Source organism: Rattus norvegicus, chromosome 4 (assembly GCF_036323735.1).
Source record: "Rattus norvegicus strain BN/NHsdMcwi chromosome 4, GRCr8, whole genome shotgun sequence".
NCBI classification, from domain to species: Eukaryota; Metazoa; Chordata; class Mammalia; order Rodentia; family Muridae; genus Rattus; species Rattus norvegicus.
In genome coordinates, this window is record NC_086022.1 from 143,108,591 (window position 1) to 143,122,219 (window position 13,629).

The following is a 13,629-nucleotide window of genomic DNA, read 5'->3' on the forward strand; positions in this document are numbered from 1 at the left end:
ACCTTTCTCTCCATTACCAGTTCAATGCTACCTCCTTATCTTTTTCTTTGTTTTGGTTTGTTGTACCTCAGTGATAAAACTCTTTAAAGAATTTTCTCAATTTCTATGCTAGGGAGTGGCTGTAATGCTCCTTGCATGCCAGTGTCACGGGGCTTAGACTAAAAGTGGCTCCTCCTTCCCGTGACTGCAAGCTCTGAAAGTTCTTTTGTAGACAGTGGCTAAATATAAGGTGTCAGGGATACAATCTGGCTGAGGCATTTCATACAACTTGTGTAAAGCAAGTGAAGGGTTCTAATCATTCAGCTGGATATGGTAGCACATGTCTTTAATCCTAGAATTTAGATGCAGAGGAAAGCGGATCTCTGTAAGTTCAAGGCTAGCCTGGCCTACATAGTAAGTTCCAGGCCAGCCAGGACTACATAGAAATACTTTGCCAGAAGAGGAAGAGGAAGAAGGAGGGAGGGGAGGAGGAGGAGGAGGAGGAGGAGGAGGAGGAGGAGGAAGAGGAGGAAGAGGAAGAAGATGAAGAAGAAGAAGAAGAAGAAGAAGAAGAAGAAGAAGAAGAAGAAGAAGAAGAAGAAGAAGAAGAAGAGGAGGAGGAGGAGGGGGGAAAGGAGGGGGAGGAAGAGGAAGAAGAAGAGGAGGAAGAAGAGAAGGGGGAAGGAGGAGGAGGAAGAGGAGAGGGGAGAAGGAGGGGGAGGAGGAGGGGGAGGAGGAGAAATGATCCAAAGGCTAGGAATGTAGCTCAGTTGGTAGAATGCTTGTCCCGAATGTATGAAGCCCTGGATTTAACTTAGAGCACCATATACAGCTGCAGTGCTCCACATCTGGGATCTTAGCACTTGGAAGGTAGAGACAGGTAGGTCAGAAGTTCAAGATCATCCTTGGTTACAAAACAAGTCTGAAGCCAGTCTGGACAACATGAAATCCTGTCTCAAAAACAGTAAACATCAACAAAACAAAACCATATAGCTGTATGCATGTATAAAATATCACTGCGAAATCCATTATTCTGTATAATTAAGACATGCCAATAAAGATCCACTGTTGAAAAGAATCGTCTGAGTCATTTGCAAAATAATGAAATCCTATCTCTGAAAGAGACATAAGAAACTCACATAAAGGTAGTGAGTCTGAGTAAAAGGAATTATTGTGTAACCCTCCTACACACTCCCCCACAGGGCCTTGCGCATGTTAAGCGAGCATTTTACCATTTGGCTGTAGCCCATATATATCTCTGAGGATTTGGAGGGTAACTGTACATGGGGAGTATGCTTTATGATATTGGTGATATTGTATATGCATAATTTGCCAGACAAAATTCAGGTGTACATCTCCTAACAAAACAGAGGCCAAAGTTTTCAGGTTCGGGTTGAGGATTTAACAGCTTTTGGGGAATGGACCCCTTGTCTCCAGCTGGTCTGCTTTCTAATCTGCTTGCTTTCTGTGTTTAGGGAGTTGTCAGAAGAGGTTCTGATGGGTACCAGGAGGTGCAAGATCTGTTTCCATAGCAGACAAATAATACACGTCACTGAAAGATCATCAGCGTTTTCCCAATCCACTCTTCCTGGCCTTAGGAAACCAAAGGAAACAAGATGGGTAAGCTTCATGTGTACTCTGAACTGATGCTTACCTGGGGTAAATAAAGGTAACTCAGTATCTTACAGATTAGAAGACATAACTATACAATTCATCCAGGAGACGGGACTGAAGCTACTGGCAAGAGTATAGTTACAAGTAAATAAGATTATGTAATATAATCCTTTATCTTTTTTTACCTACTATGTAAAGAGGCTCTATCTCATCTCTCCCTCAAAATACCTTAGCCGTTTAAAAGAATAAATTCAGTGCAGAGGCATTTATTACACAGTGCAGTGTCTTATTGAATTGGAGTGGCTTAGCAGATACTTTTCTCTGTCAGGGTCTCTCTGGAGCTGCTGTCCTCAGAGGGCTGGACAGAAGGGCTGGGGATACAGCTCAGTGAGTAGAGTATTTCCCTAGGATATGCAAAGGCCTGGGTTGGGACCCCTGGCAGAGCCTACAGTCCCAGCACTTAGGGGGGGATCAGAAGTTCAAGGTCACCCCAAGACGTACAGTAAATTTGAGGCCTGTCTGGGGTACAAGAGATTCTATCTAAAAAGCAATAAATAAAGGGCTAGAGAGATGGCTCAGCAGTTGAGAGCGATGGCTGATCTTCTAGATGACCTGGGTTGAGTTCCCAGCACCCACATAGCAGCTCACAGCTGTCTGTGGTTCCAGTTCCAGGGACTCCAACACCCTCACACAGACACACATGCCAGCAAAGCACCAATACACATAACATAAAATAAAATAAAGTAAAGTAAGATGAATAGATGAAAGGAGGCTGACCTGGGGCTGAAGGATGCCCCTTTGACACGATACACTTAAGTAGTCTCTAAGTCCTGACTACTACAGGACTCTTCCAGGGTCCTCATAGACAGGAGAGGGCAAGACTGAAGCCACAGTATCTCTTCCAGCTCAGAGTTGGAAGTTCCATGCCTCATTGCACTCAGGGTACCTAGAGCTCACTGATTGGCTTGACTGACTGACCACTGGGCTCCAGGAATCCATCTGTCTCTTCCCTTTCCTCTCGTGCTGAAATTTCAGGCCTGTGCTACCACATTCAGCTTATTCTGTGGCCACCGGAGCTCTAATTCAGATCCTTGTGCTTGCAGAGCAAGGGAAGTAGTGACAGAGTCCTTCTCCAGCCCAACTCTCTCATGATTTCTGTAGTAGCCTAGTGCTTAGGTGGGCCAGCCTTATACAGTGTGAGAGGGAACCATATGGGATTTAAATGACTGCAAGTGTAGTCATTGGATGCCCCTTTGAACGCTGGTTACCTCCAAGATAGAGACGTTATCATGCATAGGTGGCTGAGGAGAAATTTATGCCTTGGGTGGGCCATTGACTGGGTCTCTAAGCAAGCTGGAAATTAGAACCTCCCTCAGCTATGATGGGAAATACTTGTCTTTCTGGCTCCAGCTGGAATATTTTGATCAAATCAAAGATGATGCCCAGGTTTGGCAACTGCTACTTTAGATTTCTAAGGTCAAATCCAACCTTAACACAGATTTCCAACCTTATATCTTCAACCTTAGGAGAGACGTTATTGATGGTATAGATTTCTGGGAATCAATTCAAGCCAAAGTAAAATATTTTGCTTAATTTTTAAGTTTTTTGACTATATACACTTAACATGATGGACATTTTACAAGGTCTAAAATACTGTGTTATAAAGGATTTCTCTCCAACTTTGTCTTCCTGACACTTCAATTTACTTTTTGGGGGTAACCAGCCTTACTGTTCTTCAGAATATATATATGTATTTCACTCCTATCTCATGGAGAAACTATATAGTTACATCTTCTAATCTGTAAGTAAGATATTGTGGAAACAGATCTCGCACTTTCCGACGCCCATTAGGGACCTCTCTCTGACAACTCCCTAAACACAGAAGGTGGGCAGATTAGAAAGCAGACCAGCTGGAGATAAGGGGTTCATTCCTCCAATGCTATTAAATCCTCAACCCTAACCTGAAAACTTGTCCTCTGTTTTGGTAGGAGGTGTACACCTGAATTTTGTCTGGCAAGTTATACATATACGGCCTCACCAAGATCATACCATGTACTCCCCACAAGCTCTCCCAATCCTTGGAAAGATGGCAGCCTACTTTCTTGGGGTTACCTGCAAAGACAGAATGGAGGGGGTCTCATTCAATACCATTAAGGAGCAATTGGCCAAGTCTGAAAGCAAATACCTGTACCTCTCTCGTGCATATCCCATGTTTCCTGTGTCTGGTACATATGGTCATTTAGCTTTGGTTTGAATGGACACCTGATTATCTCAAAAGCCAAAATCTAAGACCGTCTGGTGTTGTTCTGTCTGCAGATAAAAGCCAACGTCCATTTGTGAAACATCAGACAGAATTAGGAAAGTGTGGGATGTGTGTTGCTTAATGTTGCCTAGCAATATGGTTAGGGCACAGAAATCACAGAGAGGATGAAATCTACACCCACGAGGAAATCATGTGCATACACAAACACATGCTTGCACACACACATACACACACACACTCTCTCTCTCACACACACACACACTCACACACACACACACACACAGAGTGTGTTTTCTCTGAAATAATGACCTAAACTGTGAGGACAGAGTTACTGCAACAGGGGGAACAAGTTTCAAAGAACTACAGAGTAAACATTCCAGGTGACTGTCAATATTTCAAGGTCTATGTGAGCCTGTGACTCAAAGGAAAAGGTCTTCATGTCTATAAGTCAACAACACCATCCCACACATAAGTTCTCATCAGCAGAAACCAAGTTACTTTTTAAAAGGATGAATATAACAACGTTTAAAATTCTAGTAAGACATATTTAATATACAAAACAATTTTAACCTATTAATTCTTATTTCAAATATTTCCTTCGCTACTGCCCTTTCCTTTCTTCCTTCTTTCCTCTCTCTTTCCCTCCCTCTCTTCCCTTCTTCTCTCCCTCCCTTCTTTCCTTCCTCCTTCCTTCCCTTCTTGTGTAGATAATTGGACTCAGAGCTTCACATACTCTACCACTGAGCTGTAGCCCAACCAGAGAATTTCATAAGATCTCAGTGTAACAATATGATCATCATAATCATCAATGTCAGACCCTTGAGAATAGGGGGATACCTCCGTCAGGAATAGGCTTGCATAAGCCCATTGCATCATAAGCATGAATCTCCAAGTGGAACACGAACATTCGCATAAAAAGCTGTTTATGCTGACAGATTCGTGTAATTCCAGTTATGGGAGGTCTGAGACAGGCAGATCGCTGGAACCAGCCAGCGGACCTACTTGGTGAACCTTGGGTTCCAGTGAGAGACTGACTCATAGAAACAAGCCATATGGTGACACCTGAGGTTAAGCTCTGACTGCTCTGTGCACAAGCACACATGTACTTGCACACCAACCCTAGACACCCGACATTTCCCATGCACAAAGGCAAACAAAGGCAGACATTTGATTTCAGGTTCTTATCCTATCATTTGCCTTTGACTATGAGTTTTCAGCCACAATAGGGCTGGAGTGCTTAGCTTAGCAGGACCTGTGGCTTCTAATCCCTTCCCTGGCTAAAAGGAAGAGTGACAATCCATCCCTTAACCAGCCTGGCAGACAGGAATACATTCTTGAGTTACTACTCATGGCCCTCAGCTGACTATCAGACTATTGAAATAATGGACCAGAGAAACAGCAGTTTCCCTCCAGGAACTGCGTGCTTGGAGAGAAAGCTGAGGTAGGGGAGTTGCTGGAGGGAGAGCCTGTCCTCAGAAACACTGACATGCTTCCAACCACTTGGCAGGCCAACCTGGAGGATGAGACTAAAATCCTAACAGTGATGGATCAATGGCAAGTGCGACCTCACCTCCATTTGGATGGCTTAGACGCACATGTCCACGGCCCTTTATTTCATCTCTCTTCAGGACCAAAAGCTGAACTCAGGGTGAGGGTGGGGTCCACTATGTCCCTTTGTCCCTCTTCCCAGTGTGGCCACATTGAATTGTTCTGCCTTTTACTATTAATCTGACTGTTTTAATTGTTTTCTTGAGGATGAATGGTTGAACCTAGGTTCTTGGGGTACAGACAGTGAGCCCAAGTTCAGTAACAATCCATGTTCCTCCTCTGGTCCATTCTGAGCTCACTCACTGAAGGAAACTTCCACTGGCCAAGTGCAGTCCCGGCTCTAGGCTCCTCTGCCCACACTATTCATCCTTAGACGCAGCATCCTCGAGTTTTACATGCCTAGGACTCTTGTAGAAAGGGTCACCGTTCCCCATCCTACAGTGGATGCTGGAAAGGTTTTGAGCTCTGAACAGAGCTATGGTTTCCCCACTGCTTTCCCTGGCTTGTCAGGGAGAACTGGCAGGGAGGAACAGGTGGTGACATTGGCTGGCTCTTCTGCTTGAGCTGAGAGTTCTGAGCTGAATCTTTTCCAGAGATTCAGGTTGGAAAAAGAGTCAGGATTGTTGAGCTGCCAGCTTTGAGAGAGAGGGCAAATAAAGAATGAAGCACCAGAAAAGCTGCATGCATCCCTGAGTAGGGGGAGGAAGGTGCATGCATCCCTGAGTAGGGGGAGGAAGGTGCATGCATCCCTGAGTAGGGGGAGGAAGGTGCTTGCATCCCTGAGTAGGGGCAGGAAGGTGCATGCATCCCTGAGTAGGGGGAGGAAGGTGCATGCATCCCTGAGTAGGGGGAGGAAGGTGCTTGCATCCCTGAGTAGGGGGAGGAAGGTGCATGCATCCCTGAGTAGGGGGAGGAAGGTGCATGCATCCCTGAGTGGGGGGAGGAAGGTGCATGCATCCCTGAGTGGGGGGAGGAAGGTGCATGCATCCCTGAGTGGGGGGAGGAAGGTGCAGGCATCCCTGAGTAGGGGGAGGAAGGTGCATGCATCCCTGAGTAGGGGGAGGAAGGTGTATGCATCCCTGAGTAGGGGGAGGAAGGTGCATGTATCCCTGAGTAGGGGGAGGAAGGTGCTTGCATCCCTGAGTAGGGGGAGGAAGGTGCTTGCATCCCTGAGTAGGGGGAGGAAGGTGCATGCATCCCTGAGTAGGGGGAGGAAGGTGCATGTATCCCTGAGTAGGGGGAGGAAGGTGCTTGCATCCCTGAGTAGGGGGAGGAAGGTGCTTGCATCCCTGAGTAGGGGGAGGAAGGTGCTTGCATCCCTGAGTAGGGGGAGGAAGGTGCATGCATCCCTGACTAGGGGGAGGAAGGTGCATGCATCCCTGACTAGGGGGAGGAAGGTGCATGCATCCCTGACTAGGGGGAGGAAGGTTCATGCATCCCTGATGAAGAGAAAGGAGCTACATGTATACTGGACTAGATGAAGTAGCTTCAGGCATGCCCAGCTAGGGGAAACATGCATACTTGACTAAGAAGAATGCATGTGCATGCCCATTTAGGGGAAAATAGCTGCACACAGGTCTTGCTAAACAACAAAGGAATAGTGGGCTAGGAAGTAAGTCAGCGGGAGAGCATGTGCCAAAGACACCCAGAGCCCTGGGTTCAATGCCCCCTCCCAAAAAATAAAGCAAGGGTAAGAAAATACTTTATATTCTAAAATCCAAATGTCAGCCAAGAAATAATTTTTCAGAATTATTTTATTTTTTTCATAATGTTGCTTCACTTAGATGAATTTTGTAAAGGGCTAGCCCCCTCTCCAGCACATAACACCTCAGAACGTTTTGGTCAGAAGTAAATGACATGTTTCTTAATTGTAGTTTAAAAGATTTCATTTGTCAGAAATGGTCAGGCACACTTTTAATCCCAGCGTGTGGGATGCAGAGGCAGATGGCTCTGAGTTTGATGCCAGCCTGGTCTACACAGCCAATTCTAGTCCAGCCAGGACTACATAGTAATAGCTTGTCTAAGCAAACAAACAAACAAACACAAATCAAATAAATAAAAATATTTAAAAGATTTTACTTTGTGAGGAAAAATGCCTGTCGACTTTTAAGAATCCTTGAAATAACAGGTTAGAAATAGAAGGAAAGATCTATTTATATTAAAAATAATAAACTGTGTTCTTAAAAACAAACTGAAGAAGTAAGAAATATGAGGATGATTTCAAATGCTGCCACAGGTCATAAAGACTTGGACATATGGGAGGATTTTTGTGGCTCTAGACAAAAAGAATCAACTATGAAGATATTAAGTACAAAACCTCTCGTTTTAACAATTAAACTTTAAGAACTATATAAAGTCAAACTAGTCGAGGTAATGCATGCTGTAATCCCGGCACACGGGAGGCCTGACTGGTGGCCAGGAGTTGAAAGTCATCAATACACAGCAAGCTAATTCACAGCCTGGGCTCTTAAAAAACCCTGTGTCAAACAAATAAGAACTACATATGTGCTCTCCGCCCCGGGTCGCAGTCGCTAGTGCTGCGTTTGGGCTCAGCAAGCCTAAAGCAAAAAGGAGAAAAAGCTTAAAAAATTTTTTAAAAAGCCTCAAAAAACCTTAAAAAAAAGAAAAGAAGAACTACATATGTTCGTTATAACAATATGGGAAAACAAGCAAGACTAGACAAAGAAATCTCGAGAAAGAAATGAGCTCCCAGCAAAAGGAAGGAGTACCAAATACAATCTATTTCTTCTGAATATACGATTACATTTTGCAGAATTATTTTATGTGTGTGTGGGGGGGATATGGACACCTGTGTGTAGGTGCAGTCCAGAAAAGGGCATCAGATTTCCTGGAGCTGACGTTCTAGGCAGTTGTGTGCTGGGAACCACACTCTGGACCTGGAAATGAGCAGCAAGTGCTCTTAAGTGCTGAGCCATCTCTCCAGCCCTCTGAATGGATATTTTCTACAGTGACCTTTCCAGGTGAGACCTGCTACCAGGCATGCAGCATTCCAAGATGGCCTCCGTGTTCACTGAAATCTCATTCGAACAGAGCCAAATTCAGTTGCTCACACATGATGTATGTCTGCTTTATGTGAGTACAGAGAGCAGGAGAGAGCCTACACGCTGGACTGCCTGTTCTGCCACACAGGGTGTTTGCCAACCCCTGACTTGAACCACGTACCAAATTTCCTGGGGGTCCAAAGTGTCCTCTACATTATGGACAGGACTTGTGAATATAATTGGGCTATTGTTCCCTTAGGTTACATCATAGAAAACTGTCAGCGAGAGCCATTTTCCTGCTGGCCTTGAAGAAGTGAGGTATCTTATTAGGCCAGTGGAAGACAGAATCTAAGGCCTCCCAGGAGCTGCAAACCGTCCCTAGATGACAGCTAGCCAGAAACAAAACAAGCAAACACCCCAAAGACTTCAGTCCTCTGGCTACCTGAACCTGAATTCTGGTGACAATCACACGAGTCTGAAAGGGGCTCCTGAGCTCCATAAGGGAATAAAGGCATTGGCACCTCAATTATAGCCTCGTGAGCTCCCAAGTACAAGACCCCAAGACTTACCTGGACTGTTGACCTACTGAATCTGAGATATGATTTGCGTAGTAATTTGCTGCACAGAAATGGGAGATGAATGTGTAGCAGATTACATGTCATATTATATTAATTCTATTATCTGTCTATTTTTAATATTAGGTTGCCTTGCTGAGGGTACCCAGGCACACTCACCTCATCCCTCCCATTTTAGGAAGTAAAATGAGTTTGCTAGGAGGTTGCTGAGAAAAACTTCCTTGGTCCTGAAAAGGAAACGCAAGAGACTCTTGTGGCCTTTGGACCCTGATTGTAAAGGTGTGATGTGTGGAGGGTTGTGGACATCTCATCCTAGAGGGCTCAGAACCAAAGCCACAGTATTCACAGTGCAGAGCAGAGGCAGAGGATTCAGATCCTGAAGGAAGCCATGGTACTGTGGGATTGACCAGGCCCGGATCTTCGTTACTTGTAAACAAGAAAAATTTGCCTGTTCAAACTGGAGGTCAGGAAACTTCAAATCTAACCCAGCGTTCGTTTTGTGAATAAAGTTTTATTAGAATGCTTGTCTGTGCACTGTTTATGGCTATTTTCATGTTACAAAAAAGGGTCAAATATTGAAAATAAGAGGCTGCACGGCATCCAAACCTACCATCTTTCCTAGTTCTTTCTCTGTATGATATGGCTGATACCCTGCATCTATGCATACATGAAACTCCATCTATACAGACGCGAACCCTTGCATTTATACATACTGAACCCTAAATTTGCAACATCTACATACACATGCTTTCGCATCATTAAACAGCTACATTTTATCAGGTATTTTTTTAAAACAATGCATGGTGCTCATGTTCTCTTTTATTAATTTATTATTTTTATACATATGGGTATTTTGCCTGCATGTGAATCTATGTAGCACATGTGTGCCCGGCCAGGGGATGCCAGAAGACGACCTGAAATCTGCTGAGACGGGAGTCACAGATGGGTGTAAGCTGCCATGCGCATGCTAAGAATCAAACCCTGAGGCTGGAGGACGGCTCAGTGGTTAAGAGCACTGACTACTCTTCCAGAGGTCCTGAGTTCGACTCCCAGCAACCACATGGTGGCTCATAACCATCTGTAATGGGATCCGATGTCCTCTTCTGGTGTGTCTGAAGACAGCGACAGTGTACTCACTCTCATACATTAAATAAATAAATCTTGAAAAAGTCATTAAAATTAAAAAAAAAAAAAAAGAATCAAACCCTGGTCTTTTGGAAGAGTGGCCCTAACCACTGAGCCATCTCCTCGTTCCTCCATGCTATCAGCTTTATGCAGATTCTTCTATGTTTACTGTGGCCTCACGGCTTCTTTATATTACCACTGCCTAAGGACTCATCGGCAGTCCTGGTTTAAAGGCATTTTTAGATTCCTCTTACCAGCAACTGAAAACCATAGCTTTTGCTCTCTTTTGATCTGTTGAACAGTGCGAAAGTGTTAATCCATATCTATAGGATGACGCTCTCAGCCCAATTGGGCCATCATAACAAAGTAGCACATAGCAGGAGACCTAGGGACAGAAATGTCTCTCCTTACAGTGTGAGAGGCTAGGGGGCTGGAAAACAATGTGCTGAGAGATTCTGCTTCTGGGAACGGTCACTTCCCTGATTCAGAGCCAATGGTCATTTTGCTGTGTCCTTGCAGCACAGAAGTGACAGACCTACTCTAGCTTTTACGAGGACACTGGTCCTATGCGTGGTTCTTCCACCTCGTTTATGCCCCAGTCAGCTTTCAAAGTTTCCCACTCTTATCACCATCATCACATTGAAGGCTGGGCTTTCAATATATGAATTTTCAGGTGAATGGACACAAACATATATAGCTCACAGGAATGGTATGGCTATGCATGTGTGAGCATACATATATGAACTCATGTTCATATGTACGCCAGAAGTCAACCTCAAGTATCACTCCTCAGGTGCCATCAACCTTAAAAAAAATTAATGTGTGTGTGGGGGGGCTGTTGGGTGTGACTATGGGTGTGGTGAGTATGTGTGTGGGAATCATAAGATAACTCTACCTTCCACCACAGGGTTCCCAGAGACTAAACTCAGGTCGTCAAGTTCTGCTGCAAGCAACTTCACCCACTGAGCCATCTGGACAACCTCACCTTGCTTTCGTTTTTTAAGAGAGGTGTGGAGTGTCTCTCGTTGGCCAGAGGCTAGCCAGTGAGCCCCAGGGACCCACCTAGCCCTACTTCCCTAGCACTGGGATTATGGGCACAGGCTACCACACTTGGCTTTTTACACAGATTCTAGGATATTGAATTACGACCCTCTGTAATTCCAGTTCTAGAGGATCCGATACCCTTTTCTGGCCTCCACAGCCACCAGGCATGCAATACGGTACACATACATGCATCCAGGGAAAACAACCTTGTCTGTAAAATAAAAATAAAAACCAGAAAGAGATATAAGAAGACAGTTTACTAAATAGTTCTCAGCAAAGAAACATTTGCATAAAAGAAATCTATTACCACCCAAGTCTTTTAGAGTTTAGCATGTCTAAGAATTCCAGCCTGTGCAAACAGTGGGACCACGTATCACGCTTTTCTCCCCCCACATCCTTTTTGTTTGATTGTTTGTTTGACTCTCATGTAGCCCAGGCTGGCCACAAACTTGTTATGTACATAGCCCAGGGTGATCTTGAAGTTCTGATCTTCCTGCCTTTACTTCCTGAGAGCGTCACCACACTTGACTTTATGCGATACTAATGATCCCACCCAGGACTTCAAACAGGCGAGGCACGCACTTTACCCAGTGAACCACATCTACAGCCCTGCTTCTTGCTTTCATTAGAGAGTTTAGTGTCTCCCACAGTTGTGTACAGCAGTGGCAACACCTGACTGTGGAGTCCACCTTCTGGGCTGTAGACCCTGTCACAGAGGAAGTCACAGAACAGGACAGAACAGGACTTCCCTCTGCACTCTAGGAACTGAGTGACACACAGAACTGGGTGGATTAGCTGAAGCTTTGGAGGAACAGACACATGATCTCATGGTCCAGGAGAGTGCGGTCTCCCCTAAGTAACAACAACAACAACTATCCTAACTTTGATTTATAAACTACTGACAGAGGATTTATAACCCTAGCACCCAGGAGACTGAGAAAGGAGAACTAAAGTGTTTAAAAAGGGAAGAAAGAAATGGGTAGGAAGGGGGCGTCATTGATGGAATTGATTCTGAATACCTTCAGCAGTCTTCAAATTTTGCATCTTTTTCCAGTAGTCACTTAAGGGCTGGCCAAATGGCTCAGCAGGTGATAGCACTTCTCATACCAGCCTAACAACCCAAGTCTAGTCTCTGGGATTACCCAAACAGTGCAAGTCCCAAAGGTTGTCGTCCTCAGATCTCCACCAGGGCACCAGGGCACCAGGGCACCAGGGCACCAGGGCACGTGTGCATATCCCCACATGACAATAATAATAAATACATTTCAAAGATAATCATTTGATTTGAGAAGCTCTTACGGTCCAATTTTAATTCTGAGAATCTCATTTTCCCCATAAAAACACGGTTGAGGAAAAGGGAAGCTTCTCTTTTCGGTGAATAGAACATGCTGAGAAGCGCTATGGACAGACATCAGGCAGGCAATCGATGTGGTCCCCATTTCATAGCAGAGAAAACTGAGACAGTAAGCAATTGGAGCCCAATGAAGCGCAACCATTTACTGACTCGAGAACAAATTTAGAAGCGGAATTCTGCAATCCTGGCATCCTCCCCAGGCTGGGCAGCTCACTCTGTCTGTCCTGCTGTTAGTACTTTCAATATTTCTAGGGAATAGACTGAAACGTGGGCTCCTTTTGCTAAGCCGCACAGATTAACATTGTTCATGGATTGACAGCGGACAGTTATCAGCCTTCAAATGATGAGGTTAGTGTTTTTCAGTGATTAGAACACATCCTTGTCACTTCCTGAGACTACAGTCACATCAAACACCAAGATGAGAACCATTGTCCTTCCTGTCCCTCCTAGCTGAACCTGCCTAGTACGGTCTCCTCCTAGAACTTGCTCCCCCGTTTCCTGCCTTCCAGTGAGGCGTAGGTACCACAGGGACTCATAAAAAGGACCTTATTTATTAGTTCCACACCTGGACTCTTCATTCTAGGTCTCTGACCTCTCTCCACCCTGCCCACCTAATCCTTCAAAATCTTTTATCTTCGAGGTTCATCTTAAGAGCACCTCCCTAGGAAGCCACTCCTAGTACCCTACCCCCTGGCTCTCTTCCTTTGGGGCTTTATCTAGCACCATCTTCCTCCACCACTTACTCAGTGGTCTCATAGCCTTTCCAGCCCTGGTGGGCAGGGATCGGTTTACCTTTGCAACATCAGACAAGGCAAACACTCCATGCCTTCTCTGAAGGGGCACACTCGCAGGGTAAGTATGTGTTTGCTACAAAGGATGAGCCTGAATTTTAGACTTTACTGCCCTCAAATGAGCTCTGTGGGTTCTTCATGATCCTTTCAAAGTATAGAACCTGTTCTTAGCTCCCAGGTCGGCGAGAGCATAGATTTCCCCCTATTACAGAAAGGAAATGCAGCAAATAGCACAGAGTTTTAAAAAGAGTGTATTGTAGCCCAAATAGATTAAAAGAAATAGTTATTATTTTTAATTATATGAATGTGTTTGTGGGGGTGCACGGGAACACAC